At 38.8% G+C, this 26,638-nt stretch overlaps 1 long non-coding RNA gene across 4 annotated transcripts in view; it reads left to right on the forward strand.

Moving 5' to 3' along the window:
- The first annotated feature begins 235 nt into the window (after positions 1-235).
- Positions 236-26,638, forward strand: part of LOC127569968 (uncharacterized) — a 77,699-nt gene continuing 51,296 nt past the window's right edge. For all 4 annotated transcript variants that reach the window (XR_007956277.1, XR_007956276.1, XR_007956278.1 and 1 more), the window contains exon 1: positions 236-342. This is a non-coding gene — a long non-coding RNA (uncharacterized LOC127569968). The remainder of the gene's footprint in view (positions 343-26,638) is intronic.

Raw genomic sequence — 26,638 nt, forward strand, 5'->3', positions numbered from 1 at the left:
TACCCACACTTTGATTTGTCATTATGGTTTATTTGTAGATACCAGAGCAGACTAAGAGATTACTATCAGGCTACCCAGGACAGATTCCTTACTATGGACACACAACAGCACAAGGGATAGTACAGAGGTTAGATGTTGTGTGCACAATGCAATGTGCCTGCAGTCAATGACCTGCCTGTTTTGAAGTTACATTTGCATCTCTATCAGTTGGCCGATCTTAGCAAAGATTTCCTTTCTGAAATGCAGGAATCTCATACAGTACATAGTTCCTGAAGTAGGATTGCTCAGCGAACATCTTTCTCTGCTCCAAAGTGATGCCCTGAAAAGGAGGTGGCAGCAAAGGTAATCTTCCTTTTGTTTCTGATTGTCATACCACTCCTGTAGCTAGAATGTGATAAATAATTGCCACCACAAAATCAGCATCCCAAAGCACATCTTTAAAAGAAACCATGGTAGTTTCCAAATAGCGAGTAAATCACCCTTGTGCACTTCCTCAGTGCCTGTTTTCACTTGCCTTTGCCTGTCCCAGTGCTCCTACATAGGGCTACCTTCAGTATGCATCTGGGAACAAATGGTTTCTGCAACAACCATGAAATAGGCAAAAAGTCTTTCATACCTGATATTCCGCAGTAGTAACATAGTGGCGCAGTTATTGAGCCGCTGCCTCACAGCGCCAGAGACCTGGTTCAATCCTGACCTTGGCTGCTGTCTGTTCTCCCTGTGATTGCAGGCTCGATCCAAAGGTACGTGCTTTGGTAGGGTAATTAATTGGTCCTGGTGTGTAGGTGGGTGGTAGAGTCTGCAGAGTTTTGGTGAGGATATGGGGAGAATAAAAAATGGGATTAAAGTAGGATTAGTGTAAATGGGTTGTTGATGGTCAGTATGGACTCTGTGGCCCAAAGGGCCTGTCTCTGGGTAGCATCTCTCTATGCTACTCTATGTAAGATAAGATAAGATAAGATATCTTTATTAGTCACATGCACATCGAAACACACAGTGAAATGCATCTTTTGCATACAGTGTTCTGGGGACAGCCCACAAGTGTCACCACGCTTCCGGCGCCAACATAGCATGCCCACAACTTCCTAACCCGTACATCTTTGGAATATGGGAGGAAACCGGAGCACCCAGAGGAAACCCATGCAGACACGGGAAGAACGTACAACCTCCTTACAGACAGTGGCCGGAATTGAACCCAGGTCGCTGGCGCCGTAATAGCGTTACGCTAACCGCTACCATAGAACCATACAGCACAAAACAGGCCCTTCGGCCCACCGTGTCGTGCTACACTACCATACCTGCAGGTCAAGCTCTTCAAGTACAGACTTGCTTAAATATACTTACTGATTGTGAGGAAAAAGACATATTTGATTCCTTCTTGGGATGTGCAAAAGTGTGCGACACAAAATGGTGGTTATAAGACAAAATGATGTTAGCTTGGAATGTGGGAATGTTTTGAGAAAGGAAAAAGGGTACCAGTCCATAGCCTTGGGAGTAGATAATGATGAAAAACTTGCTTGTCTGGGAAAGGAAAAATGATATGCAGGTGCTGGTGCAGCCTGGTACCATACCATGGGAAAGTACTACACCTTTATGGCTGGAAACAAGTACTGAAAAGAAAAAAGATTGATAGAACAGTGCCAACAGCCGGATAAGTCAATTGCAAATAACTTGTAAGTTGTTGATGATCTGTTTAAATAGCGCTAGTGATACAGGTTGTGGTCGACCTGATGGTTCTAACTGCTGGATATGTTTTCAGCTGTGTGGAGAGAAGTGAAGGCATCAGCTGGAGTGGGAGACTTAAGTGGCACAACGATTGACCTCCCAATTAGCTCGCTCAGCCTACTTCCTGTAGATATTTATTGATTTACAAATGCCTGACCAGTACAATGTCTGACAAAATTGACATATGCATCACAGAGACCATTTACCATCTCTAAGGTAACTTGTAGAGCCCAGAAGGCAGCTGTGGAAACAGCAAATTTCTATCAATCTTGTTAAAAGTGTCTGCAAAATGTGTCCTTGAAAGAAAATGTCATTGAAACATATTCCATTTCTAAGAAATAAAGCTTCTGAGGTTGATGGCCCTTTATCATTTTAGGGTCATCACACCCACTCATTTCTTCCATTAACTTTCATCTCTCGAACTTAATGCAACAATACAGAGTCTGAGTTGGCAGAGTCAGATTGTATCTCATGATAAACTTGAATTCTAATAAACTGAAGTTTTTATCTGTGTGTTTGTTCTCCCACAGCATTCTACCCTCATTTCCAAAGCTACTTGTGATTTGAGCTGGGTATAATTCTAAATAATCTGGTTCCCTATTTCTAAATTTCATTGTGAGATTTCAGAAGGCTTAGGTTAAAGATGTAGATTTTGAGGAAAGTCTGAAAGGTGAAGTTGCTGGTGAGGCAGAGAGTTTTCAGTAAAAAGTTCCCCAGGAAGATGCCGAGAGCTGAAGTCATAAGCACTGATAGGGAAAGCGAGTTCAAGGAGGAGCAACAGTCATGAGTTGGAGCAATGCAGAGTAGGAACACCCAACCAAGAATTTTAAATGCTTTGTCTAGGAGGTGGAAATGAAATGAAGAATTTAAGGTGTTTTGGACACCCCATCCCTAACTTTCCCTGACGCTCTGGACTTTAGTTTGATCTTATTTATGGAACTGCAAGCTTACAGAGTGATAATAGTGTACAGTTCAAAAAGAGAGGGAGAAGAAGGAACAAGGAAATCTGTAACGGACTTTGTCAGCAACATCAAAAATGTCAGCAATAGGTCAAAGTAAGTGCATATCCCTGAGGTGAGATCAGGGACCAGTGTGTAAATGAGAACGTGAGGCTGTTCCCTTTGAACATAGGTTTCTGAAGTGCAAGAGTTGAGAAAGCAAAAAAGGACTGTAATGGCATTATCCCCCTTTTCTTGTCCATAATGTTGTGTCACGTGGTTACCAAAAGCAGCTTGGCCGGCAAATTCTTGGGTCTCAAGGGCCTGAAAGATGTAAAGTGACAATGGAAAAGTGCTCCATAGAAGCAGGTACTGCAAACACACCAGGCAGCCCAAAGTATTATCATTATATTCACTGCCATGGAGGCAGCCTATGTTCATTACAATGAATGGCCATCCAGGGAAAATGGCAATGGATACAGGTGTGGATCACTCATTGAAGGGACAATACACAGTACAACTCCAGAGCTGAGCCACAATACCATTCTGCGGGTGTATGGGGAGGTGTTACAGCTTCTCAGAGAAATGTTATTCAGTCTGGTACAAGGTCTACACAGTGGTGCAGCTAGTAGAAGTGTTCCTCACAACTCCAACAACCCAGTTGGTGGTGAGTTTGTTGGATAGGCATATGGAGGAATGTGAGATAGAGGGACATGCGGGAGGAAAGGGTTAGATAGTGTGAGGGTGGTTTGATGGACGGCACAACATGGTGGGCCGAAGGGACTGCTTTGTGCTGTATGGTTCTATGGTTCTATGGTTGAATCTTTCTTTGTCCAATACGACATGTAGAAGCTATTGTGACTGTCATATGATGCTCCCAGCTACTGGGTAGGTGCTGTCGTTACCCAGGAGATGGAATCAGGCTGTGAGTTACTGTTTCTGTGCACATGCCCAACCCTCAGCTCCAGAGATTGAAAAGGAGATTCCAACCATCGTTTTTGGGGCTATTTGATTTCAAAAGCTTGTGGTTGATAGCATTTGTGGTGCTATGGGTGGATTGTGGTGGCATGTGGCACCATCCACCCACTCAGGGACTACATGGTGAAAAATGAGCAACAGAAGTGGAAAGGTTCATGTAGATCAACTGATGCACGCACAGGATGCCCAAGGGGATGGTGGTCAAGAACAATGCAGCAGGGCAAGCATGGATTTAAGTTTCAGGAAGGAGGTCTATGATGCAGCCATCTCCGGGCAAGATATGGACCAGGAGATACTGGAAACCTGACAATGACAGGAAGTCTACAGCGAGAGGTGATACACCAGAATTGAGGGAACTGAAGGGGACACTTCAGGGACAAGAAATGTGCCATTGCTGAGGAGGAGATCACAGTGGTTAAAAAGATCAAAACATCAATTGAATTTGTGAGTTATTGAATTTCTAATGGTGTACACGTATTTAAAATTTAACTGATTGTAATACCCATGTATAATAATTAGTGGTTAGTATGGATTTATTTCTTTTTTAAAAGAGAATCAATGTAATGTGAGTGAAGGGTACCTTTAAGAAATAAGCAGACCATGTGGTATAATGTTCATACATTATTGTACCAGACAATACTGTTAAGGAGTTAATGACTTCAATATTTTATATTCTGTTTACAATCCTTCCTCTGTCTAATCTCCAGTGTTTGTAGCAACCAAGTATTTCACCGGCACCTTCAAGTTACAATTTATTAAATCTGCTTTGAGAATTCTCTGATCACTTTAATTTCAATCTCCCAGGCCAGTCACACTGAACAGCAGTACCAAAACCAGTGACTTACATGTTTAGACATCAAAAATATTCAAACAACAGATGTTGGAGTAACTCATGATGTCAGTTCCAGTCCACAAAGGTTTCTCTAGTGTGTTCCTATAAGGTTGCTCCGGTATTACTCACTCAGACAACACAGTGGTGATCATGGTTTGCCTGTGGTTTTGGGATGCAAGTGGTCTCTGATGCTTCAGTTTATCACACACTTTATAACATTGCTCTAGAAACTTACCTCCACATGTAGGGGCTGATGATGATGTTTTGAACTGTTAGTTAGTAGTAAACCATTGGTTGAGAAAGGCTCTGGTCGAATTATATCATACCCTTAAAATTGCATGTGCCAATGAAGGTTTCAGAGTCAACATTCTTTTCAAATGATGTATTTACAAGAGCACACCTAAATGTAGTGGAACAACATGGAGAAACATTTTGGACAGAGGTAAATTGTGATTTCACTTAATGACCATTAAAAGGAGAAACACTTAACCATCACACTACTACAAATTTTGTAGTGATTCAGAAAGATGTGCTTAGAAATTCAATCACAGAACACCATTTTTTTCAATACTACATGTATGAAAGTAGATGTTTCCTGGAGAAGAATGCAAGTAGTATGGTTTCCTAATGGAATCACAACAGTGGAGAATTTCACTGAACACTTCTAGTTGTACTTGTCGGGATCAGCAGCTTTCCCCATCAGACATACATTTAACAACTTCATTTGCTCTTGTCTGCAGCATTGGCAGGAGGAATTAGATCAGGTTGTTCTGAAGTGCATCCTTTGTTTGGCACTTTTAGCCTAACAAGGTCTTAATTGTGCTGCTTACTTATTTAGTATGGTGTAGAAGGAGGCTATTTGACCCATTGAGTCCATGCCTGTTCCCAGAACGGCAATCCCATCAGTCGCATTTCCCCACTCCTCACTTCCCTGTGGTCCAACAACTTATTCTCTCTCACACGTCAATTCACTTCCCTTTGGTTCTTTTGCTATTTAGCTGTACAAGGTGGGTAATTTACCGTAGCCAATCAAACTTCCATCTCCTCTTTGGGATGTGAGAGGAAAGTGGAGCACCAGCAAGAAACCCACATGGTCACAGAGAGAGCTTGCAAACTGCATGCAAACTGTATCAGAGGTCAGGATTGAATCTGGGTCTGTGGAGCTGTGAGGCAATAGCACTACTTGATGAACCACTGTGTCATCCTGAATCTATAGCAGCACAATTTAAAGGGGGGCATCTCTGAGCATGTGCCAGACCGGAGCTGGGAGAATGACTCAGACAGGAGGTCTTAAATTTATGTTCCTTACCAGATCCCCACCAATCCAATCCCCCATTTCCAGTAAGTCCATGATCCTTACATTACCACCTATTTCATCCATGATCATCTGACAGTCCATGGCTCCCAGCCACGGATCACCCAGTTCTAGGGGTCAGTCCTGGGGAGGTGGGAGAAGGCTGGATTGAAGACAAGCAATTAGACCAGGATCTAGGTAGCTGGGTGGGAGTGGTGCTGACAACACAGAAACTCAATTAGGGACCCTAAAGACACTGGTGGCAAACGGGCCAGATGAAGGTTTTCACCAAGAAAAAAAATTAAGAGATTGGGAACTAGCCTTACCGGTAGAGCGGAAAATGCCAGAATCTAGTAAGGAAGTAGTAACAGGGCATTTAGAAAATAGTTATAGGTTTGGGATGGATTTATGAAAGGGAAATCATGTTCGACAAATCTGATGGAAGTTTGTTGAGGTTATAACTAGGAGAGTAAAAAAAGGGTGAACAAGATAATATGGTGTATTTGGACTTTCACAAAGTCTTTAATAAGGTGCCATGCAAGAGATTATTGAACAAAATTGGAGCAGGTGGAACGGTGGGTAATATACTGACATGGATTGAAAACTGGGGAAAAGAGATGCTTCAGGGAGAGGAATAGGAATCAAGTTGTCATGCTATGACTACTGACTGCCACAGAAAAAGAAAGCTAAAAGATAAAAAGATAGAAAATTTGAGGTAAAAGATCAGCCATGATCTTATTGGATGGCTGAGAAATCATGAAGTCTGAATGGCCTACTCCAGCTTCCATTTGTTATTTTTTATTATGTTTTTAATCATTTAATTCAAACACCCCCACACCAATTCACTGACCACAGTGTGACAGGCCAATGACTCATCAACGCCCACAACTCCCCCTGCCCTCCAGCCCATGATGGAAGTCTTCACCACCACTGATCACCAGCAGGTATCTCTCACTCCCTACCAATTCTCGACTATACCAAATCCCAAGCCCCTTTCCTCCACAACCTACCCATTACCCTTCATACACTCTGCATTGAATCAGTGTGTAAAGAAAAAGTCTTTGGTGTGCAAGGCCAATTCAATAAAACAATATGCTTTTGCTTTGAGCCTTGGCTGAATTTGAGCATAGATGAATTCTCAAGAACCAGGCCTATATCTAAATGTGACCAATTAACACACAACTCCCGAGTCCCTTTAATGAATTACCCAAAACTCCTTCTTCATTGGTGAACTGGCAGGGAATTCTCATCAAGGGGTAGTCTCACCTGGTCAGTGCATTGCGCTGTCTGTATCATTCCTTGGGATGAATAAAATTCTTCCCCTAATATCTTCTAAATGTTTAATTGTAATTTCACTTAAAATAATTGAGACTGCTTCGTCTAGAGAGCCTCAGGTCACTTTATTCCAGCAGCAAGTTGGGCCTGGATGTTGATTTTGGGCAGCATTTAAGATAAGATATCTTTATTAGTCACATGTACATCAAAAAACACAGTGAAATGCATCTTTTGCGTAGAGTGTTCTGGGGGCAGCCCGCAAGTGTTGCCACACTTCTGGCACCAACATAGCATACCCACGACTTTGTAACCTGTACGTCTTTGGAATGTGGGAGGAAACCGGAGCACCCGCAGGAAACCCACGCAGACCCGGGGAGAACGTAAAAACTTCTTAGAGACAATGGCAGGAATTGAACCGGGGTCGCTGACGCTGTAATAGCATTACGCTAACCGCTACACTACCGTGCCTGCCCATTGTAAATCTCAAAATATTGTTGCGCAGTCAGTTTTCTGAATATCGTATACTATGTAAACACTTTTTAAATGCCCTAGTTATCTGCTTTCAACACTGGCTTTCAGAGGTAGGGTTAAAGCAACCTTATAACCTCTCAATAGGTGAGCGCATGAATGGGGAAATATCCAAGGCATGTTTGAAGGGAACTGCAATTATCATGGGAGATTTTAATCTACACGCTGATTGGATGGACAAACTGGCAAGGATATCATAGAAGCATTTGGGATTTCTCTTTAGAACAGGACATTGCCAAGCCTACCCAGGAATATGCTATTTTAGATTTGGTCCTTTGTAATGAGGAAGGATTAATAAGGGATTTTGTGGTTAAAGCTTTCCTTGGGGTAATGATCACAATATAATAGAATTCCAAATGTAGTTTGAGGATGATTGCCATAGGGCTATAACCTGTGTCTTCAATTTAAATAAGGACAATTATAATGATGTGAGGGAGGAGTTGTCTAAGGTGGACTGGGTAAACAAGCTGAGAGAAAGGCCAGTGGCAGATATTCAAACAACTGGTCTATAATGCTTCAGTTTAAGCCAATTAAAAAGGATTCCATGAGAAAGAGGCACAATCCATGGTTAACAAAGGAGGTAAAGGATAATGTTAAATTGAGAACAGAGGTATACAAAGTGGCAAGTACTAGTGGTAGACCAGAAGATTGGTAAGTTTTAGGATCCAGCAGCAGAAGACTAAAAAACACCCAAGAATTTTGAGAGAAAACTTGCATGTATAAACAACAAACAGTAAGAAATTCTATGGATAGATAAATAGGAAGAGGCAGTTAAGGTAAATATGGGGCCTTCGGAGAACAAGGCTGGTGAATTAATAACAGCAAATAAAGAGATGGCAGATATGTTAAATAAATATTTTGCATGAGTCTTCACTGTGGAAGATATTGCTAATATCCCAAAGATATCATATGGGTTAATTTCAAATAACAAGGTAGAACTTACAAAAATCCAAATCACATGTGATAAAGTATTATAGAAAGTCAGGGGGCTAAAGGCAGACGAGTTGCCAGGACCCAATGGAGTGCATACTAGGGTTTAAATGGAAGTGGCTGCAGAGATAGTGGACCCATTGGTTGAAAATTTTCACAACTCTCTAAACTCTGGGAGAGTACCAGAAGATTGGAAAACGGCAAATGTCACTCTCTTGTTCAATAAAGGAGAAAGGCAGAAGTCAGGGAACTACAGGCCAGTTAGTTTAACAGCTATTGTTGGCAAGATGTTAGAATCAATAATCAAAGAAATAGCTAATCATTTAGGAAAGTTGAATATAATTAAACATGGTTTTATGAAAGGTAAATTATGTTTGACAAATCTGCTCAAATTCTTTGAGTACATTACAAGGAGGGTTGATAGAGACGAACCTGTATACGTAGTATATTTAGATTTCCAAAAGGCATTTGACAAGGTGCCACATAGGAGGCTGGTGCATAAATCAAAAGCCCATGGTATTGGAGGAAGCGTGTTAGAATGGATTGAAAACTGGGTGTCACATAGAAAGCAGCGAGTTGGAACAAGTGGGTCCTTGTCAGAATGGAAGGAGGTAATCAGTGGAGTATCGTAGGGATCAGTTCCCAGCCCACAGTTGTTCACTATCTACATTAATGACCTGGAGGAAGGAACAGTATGTAAGTTTTCCAAATTCGCTGATGATTCAAGAAGAAGTGGAAGGGCATGTTGTGGTAAGGATACTGTGATTCTACAATGGGATATAGATAGATTGAGTGAGTGGGCAAAAGAGTGGGAATGGAATTTAATATGGTGAAGTATGAGATCATGTACTTTGGCAAGAGAAATCAAAAGGTAGATTATTATCTAAATGGAGAGAGACTGCGGGTGGAGTACAGAGAGATCTAAGTGTTCTAGCGCATGAATCATAAAAAGCTAGCAGGCAGGTCCAACAAGTAGTTAGAGGTGGATCAATATTTGATGGATTGAAGAATAGAGGGGTATGGAGAAATAGCACAGAAGAGCAGCATAGATCAGCCATGATCATATTGAATAGTGGGGCAGGCTTGAAGGGTGTGATAGTCTACCCCTGCTCCAACTTTCTTGTGTCCTTGTATGTGTTCTTGAGCTTTTGTATAGCATCTTTGGTGTTGAACAGGAATAAATTTCAGCACAAATAATTATTGCTTATCCAGTGATAAATTAAGGCAAAAGATGTTTAAAAATAAAATCAAACGATAAGTCTTTGGTATCATATTTTCCTGTTCTAAATGGTGTCCTTATGAAAGGACTCTATATTTTAGGTGCGGCGAAAGGGTTAAGGGTTGGTATAGAAAGATCATGAGGGTAGGTGTTTAACATGCCTGTGGTTTGGAGACAGGTGTTGGAAAAAGCTGCAACTTGTGATGTGTCACAGAACTCAGTGAGTGTAATACCATATCAACACAATCACCCAAGAGCATCTCTAACTTCAAGAAGGGACTTGCAATTCAGTTCTAAGGTGAAATACCTGTCTGATAATTGTGATTCCACAAGGATGAGCTGCAAACTTGTACAGAAAACAAGTGTGCCTTTCATTCCACAAATCTTCTCATATAGTAACCTGCTAAGTTTTACAACCTGAGAGGAAATTTTAGAGCCCTTCTTGGGTGGTGCTGATGACTAATATAGGCATTTATCTTGGCTCAGCTAATAACATCCTTGCTTCTGAGTTAACAGGTTGTGGAATCAAACCCCAGTCCTGGATATAAATTGGGGTGGCACTTTAGAGCTGTATGGAGGGAATGTTGAACTACTATCAGTCAGAAGAAACATTTGCCCTTGTAGATAGGGGTAAAAGCGCCCTCTGTACTACTTGAACAAAAGCACCTGCTGTCTTGGTCAATACATATCGCCCATCAAAACTCACTTAGTAAGAACCTATTATCTGGCCATTTATCTAATTGTTGTTTGTGGGACCTTGCTGTGAGCAGATATGTTGTCATGTTTTTCTTCAATACTAATTATATGTCAAATGTGCTTAATGATTATTAATTTCTCTGGGATTTCCCCCCACCAAGGATGTAAACAGTGTTAAACAAAAGTACTGAAGTGCATGACCTCACAGTTCCCCACATTAAACTCCATTTGCCAGTCTTTTTCCAACTCACTCAATCTATCTAAACTGGCAAGGATAGATTCTGTCAATTTGAATTACATCTGTTGGTTCAAACTGATAATGGATTTTTGGTTTCTGTGTGGGTGGAAGCATGACATTTGTGTTAGAGTAAGTCATTGTCTGATGGATAGTCTTAAAATGAATATCCTCAAAGATCACATACACCTCAAATCCTCTAACTGCAAACTAATATAATTTCTCTGTTCAGATACCATAACACACCCCTCCTGGCAAGTTTCATAGTGAAGGGTGTTTCTGAATGATACCATTTTCCATTATAACCTCTGCAACCCTTTACACATGCATTTCTTCAGTAGTTAATCTGATTATCTTTTGTCAAGTGAGTGTCTAACATTTGCACAAATTATTCAATGCAAACAGTATGGAGATCTTCATCAATTTTTAGAGAAAATTGCTACCTCTGTGGAAGGGAGTAAGTGTGGCCTCAAGCATTGCAAGGTCTGGAAAGGAAATCCTTGGTGGAATAATCACACTTCAAGTTTGGATGGAGCTGGCTTGGTGAATGGAGGTTTTTTTTCTCTCAGTCTGATTTTTATTTTGATTTCATGATTATTCCAGTAATTTTTCAGAATATTTTTTATTCAATTACTAATGTGAGAGAAATACACCAATGTGACTATAAATTATGGAAAACATTTTATCCTGCACTGCATGTTTTTGCCCATAGTGATCAGGGGAATATGTATCCATATCTTACTGGGAAAATCTAGAGCTCTTAATAGTTCAAAAAATCTATCATTACTGTTTATTGACAAAGCAGCTCTTCGGAAAAAATATGCAATTGTTGACAGATTTGAAAACCTACGCATTTCTATTTCTTGACTAGAAAACTCCACGTTTAAAGTTGTTCAAGCCCCAGAAACAACCCATGAAATAACCAATATATATTGACTGCAGCAGATATTACAGAGGCACACTTTAGCTTTATTGTGAAACATATTGGGAAATTTCAAAATGAACAATATCCCAAGTTGGTCAATAAACGGTTCTTTTGAACATGAAAACTCATGCCAACAAGTTAATATTTGCAAGTATTTTAGTTAATTTGTACTTTAATCAATATCATTTATGCTGGTGCCATATTCCTTGAATTATGTTAAAGGTGTTATCTACATTTTCTACTTTTGTCTGCAAAGGAGTTCCTCATGTTACCAGTGAAGTTCTCACCTTCTGTACATCAATAGTAAAATGTGAGGCGTACCTTTACTCTTCTATGCACCCAATCCTCTCCAAAAGAAGAGGTCCAATGCAAATTTGAGCAGCAGCATCTCATCTTCCATCTGGACTCAATCTCGAATTTCCCAACTTCTGATAACTCACCTTCTGTCTCTCTATCAGAAATAGTCATTTTTGCTCAAGATATCCAGCTGTGATATTGGCTCAGATTTGTTTGCTTCCTCCCCATTAGTACATCCTGACCTGCTATTGGCAACACATCACACTTTTTTGCCATCCCCTAATTACCCCATTGACAATTCATTCACAGAGCAACCCTGGCCTCAACCTTTAACAGATGTTTCCTATTTCCTATCCATCCCTCCTCAACCTTTCCTGCAACTTAAAGCTAAACTTTTTTCTTTCTTTCCCAATTCTGATGAAGGGTCTTTGAGATGAAATTCTAGCTCTACTTCTCTTTCTACAGTTGTATCCTGACCTGCTGACCGGCATCTTCTGTCTTTGTTTCAGATTTCTGGCATCTGAGCTTTTAGATTTTCATTCACTCTCTAAAAGGCCATAGAACACCGAAACAGGCCCTTTGGCCCACCTTGTAGAACATAGAACATAGAACAGTACAGCAAAGGAACAGGCCCTTCAGTCCGCAATGTTGTGCCGAACCAATTAAGCTAATGATACCTAAATAAATGAATCCCTTCTGTCCGCACGTGGTCCCTATCCCTCCAATATCTGCATATTCATGTGCCTATCTAAGAACACCTTAAATGCCTGTATCGTATCTGCCTCCACCACCATCCCTGGCAGTGCATTCCAGGCACCCACCACTCTCTGTGTAAAAAAAATTGCCCTGCACATCTCCTTTGAACTTTCCCCCCTCACATTAAATGCATGCCCTCTAGTATTAGACATTTTCATAATTTTGTAAACTTCTATCTCCCCTCAGCCTCCAGCATTCCAGAGAAAACAATCCTAGTTTGTCCAACCTCTTCTTATAGCACATGCCCTCAGATCCAGGCAGCATTCTGGTAAACCCCTTCTTCACCCTCTCCAAAGTCTCCACATCCTTCCTATAATAGGGTGACCAGAAATGAATGCAATACTCCAGATGTGGCCTACCCAGAGCCTTATAAAACTGCAATATAGTAGCTTCCTGACCCTTGAACTCAGTGCCTTGATCAATAAAGGCAAGCATGCCATATGCCATCTTTGCCACCCTATCAACTTATGCAGCCCCTTTCTGAAGCTATGGACTTGGACCCCAAGATCCCTCTGTACATCAATGCTGTTGAATGTCCTGCCATAACAGTGTACTTTCACTTTACATTTGATCATCCAAAGTGCAACGCCCCATACTTGCAATCCATAGCGAATATCAAGGGCCCACCCAAACTAAACCCATTTAACAGCACTTGGTCCATTACCTGCTATGCCTTGCTGATTCAAGTGCTGGTCAATGTATCAATTTTATTTCTGCATTTCTATTATCCACCAATACAAGCTAATAGATTTTGCATCAAATCCTATGCATCATTTCCATTGAGGAAAAATAATCAATCGGTTCTCTAATCAGATGTGAAAACTATATCATGCACTTCCTCGGACCAACATTATCTACTGCTAGTTTCTCCAAGTAGAGCAGCTTTTGGTGTCCTACCCTTGAAAATGTTGAGTTAGAATGGGTATAGTTCAACAGACCATTGAGTCCCTTAAAGAAGAACATTCTTTTTCTAAATCAAAGTTGGAATTGAAAAGTTCAAAGCAGAAATTTCACTGTCATGGCAATTTGCTGTATTTGACCCAATGACAATGTATATAGTAGATCTACTTGCCAAATGGTATCACTATAAAGTAGTTCAATCACGAAATACTGCGCCTGTTTTTTCACTTGGCCCAGAAGTAATGGTGAGTGATGGCATTTGATGACAGGATTAGTGGCTGGCTTTGATCTGCCTGATCTACACTCGGTATATCAACATCAGTGCAGTTAACACTTTTGAAGGATAAGCCTTTCAAATAATTTATTACAGCTCTCCCATTAATGCCATGGTTACCAGAATGGAGAATTTATGTCTGGGACCATCAATAACTTGGTTAATCACATTTACTCTGTTTTCCTGATGAGCAGTTGCCAAGGAGAGCCAGGGCCTGGTGCCAGGTTACATGATGGTGATTGAAGGAGAGTCAATATGGATTCCCTAAGGATGACGTCTGCCAAATTTACTAGAATTCCTGACAGAAGTGCTAGCCAAAGGGGATGAAGTGCATACATGTCCCCAGAAGGTTTTGATAAGGTACTTGTTAGGAGATCTGTTTAAAAACAAAACTACCCCTTTTGTACAACACTAAATATACGTAGCTGCATAGATGGAAAATTGATTGGTGTACAGTACACAAAGAGTTTGGGTGTTGTTTGGATTGCAAATGGATTGGAAATGGATATGCCTGGGTTAGTATTGAGAATGCTTCTGTAGTCAACAAATCTACAGATAAATTTTCTCTTGGGTGTTGGAAGCACAATCTGAAAATGCTGACCAAACAAAGGTAGGGGGTGAAGCAAATAATTTAAAATATTTTAGATGTTCAAACTGGTTTACGAAGTAGATGGGTGATGCAATTTAATGTGGGGAAGAATAAAATAATATATTTGGGAGTAACAAGGAATGAAGTTATATTCTCAGTGGTAATCTACCAAAGAGTGTGAAGGAACAGAGATGACTGGAGCTTCAAATATGTGATTCCCAGAAATGGGAACATAGTTAGGTAAAGACAAAAAAAGACCAATGGCATTTTGTTTTTTCCCATCAGGGGCACACAGTATGGGAGGAAAGATGAATGTGAATAATAGATTGATTAAGTTCCATCTAGTCTGTCGTGTTCAGTTTTGAGTGCCTGCTGAGAACATATAACAGGCTGGTTATGTTTTGTGGGTTGCAGTAATATTTAACAATGTATGCATTTGGAAATATTTTATGGTTCTGTAGGTGACCAATTCTGGGCATTGATGTTCAACTGTAGAAAATGGTAGAAAACTGTTGAACTGCAGAGAAGTTGGATGGACAGCAGCAAACAACTTGATGTGAAAAGGTTGTTCATTCCCATCAAGATTCATCAGTGAATGCATTGCTGTGGCTGAACCCCTAATTTTGTGTTAACTTCAGAAGCTCAATTAATCTTACATCTTCTTGCGCTACACTTAAACCTAACAGTATTCAAGTTTCCCTTAATCGCACTGTTTTCATGAAAAGTATAAATCTTTATTACCTGCATGATTTTAACATGATGTAAAAGCAGCAAAAATTGAATTATTGCCCAAATTCAAAAGGTGTTGTCAAAGCTTTTTTTCCCATCAGGTGATCCTTTAAAAGCTGTTAAACAAGTTCAGCTGACTTTAGATATTGTAAAACTGTCAGCAAGACGTCACAACCAACTTTACATCATTCTCAACTTTTATTTGCATTCTAGTCACACCAGTAATAACCAGGAGTGATGAAAAACTATTCCTCTACCTCCTGTTTTATATACACACAAACTGTACACATAAACATTCACAACTCAAATTCTGAAATACAGTTGACGACATTTAATTGCATGCTCAAAAATATCATGCGTCAATTGTTTGCATGGTGTTTCACAAGTCCTTCAAAACAAAAAGTCAATGAGTAGTATGACCTAATCTAATAAAATCCATGAAAACTAGATTTCCTGCAGTAAACTATTTCCGCATATGAAAATGCTGCAAAGTTGCAGAATATTAGTTTTAGACAATGAAGTTCTACAAATCTGTTTTCACTGTCTCTCTGAATAGTATATTCTTTTGAACATTCATAATTTCATAGAAGTGGCAAAATGAATGATTCCCAGTAAACTATTTTCACATGTTACTGTGGTAACATGTCTAAGTTTAATTAAGTCTTCCTCACCACACGGTGATAGAGCATTACTGATTCTTAGTACTACCAAACAGAAGGGAAATGGGGCATGGCAAGTTTACAAAGGAAACAGTTCTGTCTTCAAAAACATGGCAATGCTGTAAGATATTTAATAAAGAAGGCTAACTAAATAAAATCTTATAAATGAGTCAAATCATAAACATGGTATAAAAGGTAGAATGATTTGTCTTTTCATGATTGACTTGCCATAGTTTAGTCAACTTATAGAAAAGGGGGTGATGTTTAATAGAAGGACCAGCAGCATAGCTGCTTAAAGGATTAGCTGTTTGTCTGATATGTGATACAACATCCCATTGTTAATGTGTTCTACCACTTTTCATGTCCAGTATTGTTGTGTATAAGTACAAATAGGCGCACTCCCGTTTGAAATGGGATATCTCTTGCCCCTCTGCAGAACATAATCCATTTACACAATTCAAATCTTATTATTGAATGTGTAGGGAGTAAATGCATTGTTTTTTCAATTTAAAAACAAAGAAAACTGAAGAGGTCAACTATGCCAGAAGAGTATATTAACTAAACTGGACAGAGCTGATCACATAATAGGATGGTTTAGAGATAAATTCCACTTTGCAGTACAATGATGAGTTAATTGAATCTGTATTTTTCTTGGCTTCTGTTCATTTATGCATAGTTAGCTTTGTATGATGGTGTATATTTATCTAATACTATCTTGTAACATTCATTCACAAAAAATATATACTTTGCAAATGTTATATGACAGAAAACACATAACGAAAACCATAAAAATTGCCAGAAAGTCTAATTAAGATTCCAGACTTTCTAATGCAGTTATAGGAATTAGCATTAGGGATTAAAGTTAAATAATAAGATATAGAGCCTTTTGCATCTAATTCAACTGTTTCCTCTGTTATTCCATCCAATATTACAAAAAGCTGGTTCAATTATATGTCATGGAGTTTGTGTATATTAGTTTAGTAATAAGTGCTGATTTCTATGAAAAGAAGTACTGACCCATATTACTTATCTTGCGATAAACACAGTACAGTAAACCGGGCAACTTGTGCGTTCTATTAAAATACAGAATTGCTAAATGAAACAATAGAGGCTCACTGTGCAGAGATTTTACATTACTAAGCTAACTGGAAAATAGAAAAGAACAAGTCATCAATGATTTCACTTTATCAATTACAAACTGTACTGTTGTTTCACTTATCTCCAAGCCATTTTGAAGCAATTTGGTTTTTTAGAAACTACCTTCTCAAATGACATTAGCTGTATCAGATAAATACATTTTAAAGTAAATTAGCTACCACAACCAGAACCTTGCATCAGTTTCAGCTTTAGAAATGAATTAGATATGTTTTTTTGAAACAGGCTTCCAGATCACATTCCAGTAGACTGGTGCAATGAAGCAAACAATCGCCTGCTTGATCAAGTAATCTTCATTATGAATTGATTAAAAGAAAGACTTGCCTTTATGTCCAATCTTTCACTAAGTGCATTACTACTAATGAAGCAGATTTTAGAGAACAGTCCCTACTTTAATAAAGGAAACCTAGAAGTCAGTGTAGACAAAGTAAGCTCCCACAAACAGCAGGGTGATGGTGATCACATTATCTGTTTTAATGATGCTGACTGTGGCGATAATTGTTCTGTTTAAAAATAGTACAGAGGAATCTTTTAGGTTCACCTGAAAGCAGAAAGCCACAGTTTAAACAGGAGGTAATTGAACATAAACTAAAGGCAGTTATGATTGATTGAAACTAAATGGATAGTTGATGGAGCATCATGTGCAAGAATTATTTTGTTCCCTGTCTAACAGTAGCATATTTAACTTTGCAGTTAAATTCACAGAATAGACAGATGATCTTTCTGCTGTTCTTTCAAATCATATTGATAACAACAAACTTCTTACTGGAATGTTAATCGAACGGAGATTTTTTTAGTACAAATTCATATGCTATGTTTAGCAGTATAGGTTCTCCTATATTAATGTCTTTATAATACCTCTTCATCCTTTAGAACGTTCTTGTTTAGAGTCAGCTGAATCAATATTAAGGTTACAATAGTACAGCTGCTATGGGGGTGGGGGGGAACAGTCCTGCTCAGGAGACCTAGTGAATTGAGTTCATCTTGTACTCATATTGTGGAGTATATTATTCACTTGTACCAGGAGCATCAAGGAAACGTGTCTATTTATTGGGATTCTCACTGAATAGAGAAGTTGCAATAGCTAAACACATGGCACAATTTTTTTGGCAGTACCAAACTTGAAGTAACAATTGGATATCTAATGTACATGAGACACAAACAAATACATACACCACATAGGAAGTTAACAGAGGGAATAATACCATTGGGTTTTGCTCAGAGCGAAGGGAAAATTAGAATAGGAGGTGGATGAATAATGTACTTACATTGCATCTTCTAACTGTGAATCAATCCTAATTTGCAAAAAATGACACCCATCCTAAATACCATTAAGATTGCCCTCATCCCCTTCAATAACCTTTGAATATAGAGGAGCAGAGCTGACGACGTAAGAATGTGTTTTTTTTTAATCGAAGGAATATCAGTCCAGTTTTGTTTTCTTTGAAGTTTTTGGTTTGCTTTTGTTTAATATTATACTTTTTTTTGATTTGGTTTTTTTTTCTTTCTTTCTTTTTCAATCTTTTTATTAGTTTTCAAATTAATACAGATTGATATATAGCATCAATATTTATACATGTAATACAAAGAGATCAGGATAACAATCATAGCATAGATAGTCATAAAGAACAATAAAACATAAAAAAATCTGTAGATCCAATGATCTCTTAGTAAATGAATATAATATAAAAGAAAGGAAAGAAAAAGATTTATTATATAAATTTAAAAAAACAAATCAATAAGAACAATTATAAACAATATAAACTAAACTAAACAAAAAAAACAAACAACAAAAAAAAAGAAAAAAAAAACTGGGCTAAAATTTCTCAGTAGAAACAGAGCAATATTATGTCTTCAACTCCGTTCCTCCAAGTTGGAAAGTTATTGAAAGGGGATCTACATCATGTGAAAATATTGAATAAATGGACTCCAAATATCCTCAAATTTAAGCGAAGGATCGACAGTACCACTCCTAATTTTTTCCAAGTTTAAACATGATATAGTTTGAGAGAACCATTGAAAAGTAGTAGTGGGTATTGGATCCTTCCATTTAAGCAAAATGGATCGTTTGGCCATTAATGTAACAAAAGCAATCATACGGTTAGCGGAATCAGATAAATGGCCATGGTTTTTTTTCATATAATCAAATTTCTTTTCAATTTTTTTTCCCATCATGTACACTTAGCAAGAATGCGGGAGGTCTGGATTACATATTTTACTCCTTGTGAGTATAAATATTAACTGTTATTATTGTTATCCCAATCTCTTTGCATCATATGTATAATTATTAATGTTATGTACATCAATTTGAATTAATTTGAAATTCAATAAAAAGATTGAAAAAGAAAAAGATTGCCTTCAACATCAGCCTTCTAATAATGCGATAAATGTTGATAAATAAGTTGATAAATGTGAAACCATATCCTACAGAGAAACTGCAAGTACCTCCTGGGAGGGATCATTTCTTTTTGAGTTGAACTGGGAAAAGCTGCATTTTTGGATGTTTTAGTTATGATTTAGTTATGTTTTAGTCCAGACTATATTTAACACGAGTGGAGGGTAATAAGGAAAATCTCTGGCTAGCACTCTTGCTGGTGTCCTGACAGAAAGTTATTTCATCATTGAACTATTGAGCTACTCTGCTGTGAGCAAGATGCTCATAGTCAATGGTCTGTGAAAGAATAAGCACAATGGAGTGACTATTATCCCTGAAATATTTATTAAATGTTTTCCAAGCTCTGAGATACTGCTGCAGAAATAGTCAGGTGGATAACATTGTCTCCACATGTTCTACCAAAGTCTGAAGTAATACTTTCAGATTAGAAATTGTTTTGAATTCATGTCTGCTTCAGATTATTTATAGTTCTGTAATATATGTATATCAGGTACTTAATACAGTAAAATTTCAATAATCCAGCATCCTCTTGATTTTGGTGATGCTGGAATAACAGATTTTTTTGACTATTGGATATTACTTTATTTTCACTTCTTTTATATCTTACACAGCAGTAAAGTACATTTTCCAATGAACCTGTTAAGTTTAAAGGTAGCAGGAATATACAAACACTCTGGACTGCAGCTGCAAACCTACCCATGCTCCTGAACCCTGATGTTCCAAACCCCGGGTCCGGATCTAGTTGCACTCCTGGCCCATGGTCCGTACCCTGGTCCTAGCTGTACCCTGGATCCCCAGCTCTTGCCACACACCCCGCTTGTACTCTGGATCCCGAGCTCACTCCCTGAACCAATGAGTGAGCCAGATGACAAACTGTCAGGATTTCCGAACAATAGGATGCTGGATTATCAGGGTTTTATTGTCGTCTTGTCACCTGCTTCCTGAGGAGATTGACTACAATAGGTTTAAATCTATTGCCTCAGTTGTTGGCCCAGTGTTAATTATGAAACTTCTTTGTGTTCAGGACTTTATCCCTATGTCCTTTATTTGTGCAGTCCTTCAAATATGAACTAAACCAATACGAAGGAAGGTGATACCCTGGTCATCTGCTTTATTCTGCTAACAATAAACCTCACTAAAAAACTGAGTCTGATGAGTCACTTAAAAACCACATTATTAAAAAACAAAGAGCACAGGGATATCTTATCCCTTCTTGCTTAATTTCTCTTTCCTTTCATCTTCCTCCTTTTTTAACTCTTTCACAATTTCTAAGTGGTTACCTGCCCCCAGTTTATTACTCTGCTCTGCATCAGTTCCACTCTTCACTGTCCTTTTCCTCACCATCCTACGCTCTTCACTCCCTCCCTTCTTCCTCTTCCCTTGTTATTCTTCCCTCACATCTTTATTGGACTCCTCTTTTCTTACCACGGCTTCCTCCCCCTATCTAAGTTCCTTTTAATTCATGCACCAAAATGTGTGAGGGAATGATCTGGGTGACTCCCTTCCTGCACTCCCCTTCATCACCCCAGCCCCTTCAGAAAAAGTAGCTTATTTCTGTTTTGCTTCTGTGAAAACCAATCAATGTGGGATCAATGTGCTTCAGACGTTAAGGTTTAGAGTTAATGACCCTGCATCAGTCTCTTGAATGTCAGGAATTCTGAACAAAAGTCATTGACCTGAAACATTAACTCTGTTTCTCTTGCAACAGGGGCTGTTTTTTCTACTTTGATTTCAGATTTCCAGCATCTGCTGCATTTTGATTTTGGGCTATTTAAAGTATGACTTTTCATTGTATGTTACAAGATGGTGAATGTCATTGCTGGGAAACGGAAGGGTTTTGTACTATCGCAGCTAGTGTCAGATCAGATACAATACAGGTTAAATACAAGAAAAAAGACTCCCTCCTTCCTGCTTTCCAAATGTATCTTTTCACTAGTCTCACGATTGTCCTCCCCATGGTCCTTCAGTGTGTAACTTTACCATTTTCCGTACCAGCATTAGAATCAGAATCAGGTTTATTGTCACTGACCTACTTCATGAAATTTGTTGTTTTGCAGCAGCAGTACAGTGCAAGACATAAAAATTACTATAAGTTACCAAAAGTAAATAAACAAAATAGTGCAAAAGAGGAATATTGAGGTGGAGTTCAAGGGTTCATGGACCATTCAGAAATCTGATGGGGAAGAAACTGTTCCTGAAATGTTGAGTGTGGGTCTTCATGGTCTTGTACCTCCTCCCTGAAGGTAGTAAAGAGAAGAGGGCATGTCCTAGATGGTGAGGGTCCTTAATGATGGATGCCGCCTTCTTGCGGCACCGCATCTTGAAGATGTCCCTGATGGCGGGGAGGGTTGTGCCCATGATGGAGCTGGCTGTGCCTAGAACCCTCTGCAGCCTCTTTCGATCCTGCACATTGGAGCCTCCATACCAGGCTGTGATGCAACCAGTCAGAATGCTCTCCACCATACATCTGTGGAAATTTGCAAGAGTCTTAGATGACGTACCAAGTCTCCTCAAACTAATGAAGTCGAGCTGCTGGTGTGCCTTCTTCATGATTGCATCAATGTGTTGGGCCCAGAATAGATCCTCTGAGATGTTGACGCCCAGGACCTCGAAGCTGTTCATCCTTTCCACCGCTGCTGCCTCAGTGAGGACTGGTGTGTGTTCTCCCGACTTCCTGTAATCCGCAATCAATTCCTTAGTCAGTATGTGACATCATGTTACATTCTTGGTCATTATGTGGCATCTCTGAGTGATACTCTCATTCCTTCTGAATTAGAGCAGTTTTGTTTTACCAAGTCCTTGGGCTCTCTATGGACGTGTTTTATTTTGGTGTCTTAAATCTTATCCAATTATAAAAATTGCAGTTTAATTATGAAGTGAATTCAGTGAAACATCAAACATTTAAAGCACATTGGCTTAATGCATCCTTTGATGTACAATGTGAGTACTCTTTGTGCCTATGCTGAGAGATGCTTGTAATTTTCCACATTATTTCCACTGTACTAGAGGAATTCCGTGCTTTATCTTTAAATCAGTTTTCCATATCACTTGACAGACTAGTTGCGGTACACTGTTAACCACACCCCCACTCCTCAATTTTCACATCCCTGGAATACTGGTGAAAATGTTTCAAATAAGATTAGTTAGAAACCTCACATCTATTTATATATTAGATTACTTCTTGAACATAGAGCTTAAAATTTCAGGAGTTTCTTGTATGGTAATTATCCAAGGCCTTAGACTAGGAGAATATTTTAGGTGAACAAGCAATGAGATAGAGTTCATACTGATTACAGTAGATGCACATACATTTATTTCCAAATCAAAAGATACATGAAGAAATCAAATGTAAATGTAACTTCACCAAGGAAGGTATCTCACAAATAGGTAAGATTTTCAGCATGGAAAATTACAAGCACCTCTCTGTAAAGGCACAAAGAGTACTCACATTGGTACTTCAAAGGATGCATTAAGCCAATGTGCTATAACTGTTTGATGTCTCACTGAATTCACTTCAGAATTAAACTGCAATTTTTATAATTGGATAAGATTTAAGAAATCAAAATAAAACATGTCCATAAAGGGGCCAAGGACTTGGTACAGCAAACCTGCTCTAATAAGAAGGAATGACAGTATCACTCAGAGATGCCACATAATGCTGGTATGGAAAATGGTAAAGTAACACACTGAAGGACCATGGGGAGGACAATCATGAGACTGTTGAAAAGATACATTTGGAATGCAGAGAGGAGGGAATCTTTGTTTTGGTGTTTAATCTGTACTGTATCTTCATAATGCTGACGCAAATCAAAAAAGTAAAAAATGACCTTTCAAAAAGGGAAAGGCCACTCCTGTTTAAATGCAACATCCAATCCTTATATATGTGCAAACAAAAAGTACACCAGAATTTTCCAGCCCATCTGCCTACAATTGATAAGCACAAACAAAGAAAATTTTGGCATTGATTTTCCTTTCTTTGAAAATGGAATAAACCGAACTTGCTTTGATGAATGGTCTCTCATTCAAAGCACTTTGATTTGATTCCGAGTCCAATTGCTATCCAGACTGATTCCAAATCAGATTGAATTGGCCAGACATATAGTTGGTAATCTTTAGACAGGGATGAAGAAAAAGGGAATCTATCCTAAAGTAAAAAATAATTGTTCTTTCATGCAATGTAAGATCGGAAGATGTCCACTATATAAATGTCTTTATTCCTCTTATCTAAAAGAGGATATCCTGGAGCTGGGAAAGCAGTCAAGGAGTGCCAAGTTCCAAACCCATCCGAACTTATTTCTTTGAATCAAGCAAATGAAAACTGTTTGGAAAACTTTAACAAAAATACATGTTTACTTAATGATCCTTCAGTGTAAGAAGATGTTTACTCTAGATCAGGCTGGTAGGATCTAAGTGGCTCTGCAAAGTAAAGTTTGTGCATTATAGGAAAACAAATTTAAGCACTCATAGGAAAGGCCATTTTCAGTACCTTGCCAGAAGTTCACCCCTGTCCCAGCGGAAAGTCAGGAGCAGAAAATCTGCTGCTAGTGCAGAACAAGCTTAACACCAAAACAGGAACCAATTTCATTTGCTCAACTAATGTGAATGATTCTACTCTCTGCAAGTGCATTCTTCCTGGAAGTGAACATTTGAATTTTTAAGCTGCATTATTACTAAGTACTTGGGTGCCCCTCAGCAGATGGACATAAAGAAATTTAAAGAACAGGAATTGTTAGGCTGTACTGCTATTGCAGAGCAACACTAGATTCTAGGCCTGATACAGATACAAGTCTGGAACATTATGTTGTTGGATCTAATGAATTTGATACCTCCTTCATTTAGAATATTCTAAAACAGATTAATAAGTCAATTAATGGTAAAAAAAAAGAAAAATGATAAATTCTGATGGATACAAATAACAAAATTTGCAGATTACCTAAATGAAAAATGAAAAATTTCCATAAGTTTTGAACTCAGTGAAGTGATCAATTTTAACTTGCTATTCAAGTTTTAAAGCAGCCCATATATCTTAGAGGACTTTTTTTTATCAGTATAGCAGAAATAATTATTAAGAAAAGGAACAAATTCCCCAGGTCAGATGAAGGAGACAATGCTGAATATCTGGGGGATAACTGGTTGTCATCCAGAAGGAACAACTGGGTAATAGATCAGAGACAACACCAGACATTTACAATAATGCTAAGTCTAGAAACATCATTGTTCTGTCAATAACAAATAAAACAATGAAATCTGTACTTAATGGCAGGCTGGATGAGAAACAGTAGGGCAGAATGGAAATGCGAAAATCTTACTTGATAAAATGCTTTAACATTTTTTAAAGAAGTTGCTGCAAAAGTTGCCATTGCAACTGCTGCGATACATAAGATCATAGAATTGTACCTGAATTTGGCCATTATTGCTCATTGTCCAGAATAACCCCCAAATCTTGGTAGTACAGCTTCCAAATGGTCTGGGTTCTGGATGCTTTCACATGTATATTTCTAACTGAGTGATTGCACTACTTGATTTTTTGAAGGAAAATTTCCATATAAGAATCCTAAATTTGTCTATTACAACTTTAAAACAGTTACGTTATCCTGCAATTATAATTTCAATTGAAGTAATTTTCCCTATATATATTTTGAATATTATTTATAATCATGTATGCATTAAGTTGTATGGGTCCAACCATCCAAACAAAAGGTAAGTACACAAGAACACCTGGAGTAGGCCACTTGGTCCCTCAAGCCTGCCCCGCCATTCAATATGATCATTGCTGATCTGCTCCAGGCATCTGCTGTGCCAGTTCCCCAGAGCCCTGAATTCCATGATTTTTCAAAAAGTTATCTTAAAATCCCTCTAGTGATCAAGCTGCCACATCTGCCTGAGTCGAGAATTCTAGAGATTCACCACTCCATCACCTTGCTTTCTTCAGGTTTGTAATTGTTGGATAGGCTTTGAGGTACTACTCATTACAGACTCCTTAACGTCTACCTCTCTTCAGTAATTAATGCATTGATATGGCTGGCTGAATTAAGTTGCTAATTAATCGTGACTTTAAGATATTGATGGGAAATGACTATGTTGCTAAATATCAAAGGGAGAAGAATTACTTTTCTCTTGTTGAGATTTTCTTGTCGGAAATTAGCACTTGTCAGAGTTTGGATGTCATTTAGGTCCTGCATTACAATGGCAAGGGATTGTTTCAAAATCACAGACTGGTGAATGTAGCTGAATCTTGTGGAATCATCCCACTGCGTACAGTGTGATGCAGCCTTTGAAGTACTTGAAATCCACAATGTTTCTATGAGTGTATCCTATGCTGGGATCCACTCTAAAATCCACAACCATCTCCTTTGTATAGCTCCACAGAAATGCTTATTTTAACAGTTAAAATTTTTAACATGCCCTTGTCAGTGGGTGCTGCTTAGCCACAGTCTGAGGATCAAGACAGAACACCTGCTGCATTTAATCCAAAGGGAGGACTGAAGTAGGTGTGGGTCATTCCTTAACATGAGGCCTAACATCATATTGTATTTTTTCCAGCACTATGCCCATCTGTAGAAGATTGTCCCCAGCTATATTACCTAGTGAAATGGTAAGGTTTGCACAAGGAACTGGAGAGCTAACTTTAGCTATAATTTGTCAGTGAGGGAATTGTGCAGATGGAGAGTTAAGATGTCTGGGGAGGGATTTGCAGTTGGGGATGACATGTGTTCATGTCGCTTTCCTGTTCCTACCATCCTGACCCCTCACTGCAAGCACAAATAGAGCTATTTGCCCTTGTCAGGTGAGTAACTACTTCACATTCAAAAGTTTTGGCCTGCTGATATCATTGCCACTCCCATTCTATTTTAACTAAATAATCCAGGAGACCCTTATGGAACCAAACCTAATAATAGACCTGGTGAGACTCATCAGAAAGGCCAAAGTAAGTATTTAAATTCACATTCCCTGCAGATTCTTTGATGACCAGAAGCAGATGTGCTTCACCTGGACCCTGCAAGCAGTTCTTGTGCATTCCCAACACTTTGTCTTACTCATCCACTTGCCAGTATTGTCTGCAGAAATTAACTCCCTGTACTCCTGCGAAAATGGGGAATACTGTCGCGTCTCCCTGGTACTCTGGGTCTCTGATCACAGTTTCTATTCCCTCCTCCCAGACCTAATGTTACTTTGGAGGATAGCGCAGTCGTATTTAAATCTGGCCAATGTCCTGGGCCTACTGGCTTCAGGCTGAAGTCTCTGTGGAGGTTTCTGCCACCAGACCCGAACGTGACCCATATTAAAACTGACCCTTGAGTCTTAAATT

Source organism: Pristis pectinata, chromosome 4 (genome assembly GCF_009764475.1).
Source record: "Pristis pectinata isolate sPriPec2 chromosome 4, sPriPec2.1.pri, whole genome shotgun sequence".
Lineage (NCBI taxonomy): Eukaryota > Metazoa > Chordata > Chondrichthyes > Rhinopristiformes > Pristidae > Pristis > Pristis pectinata.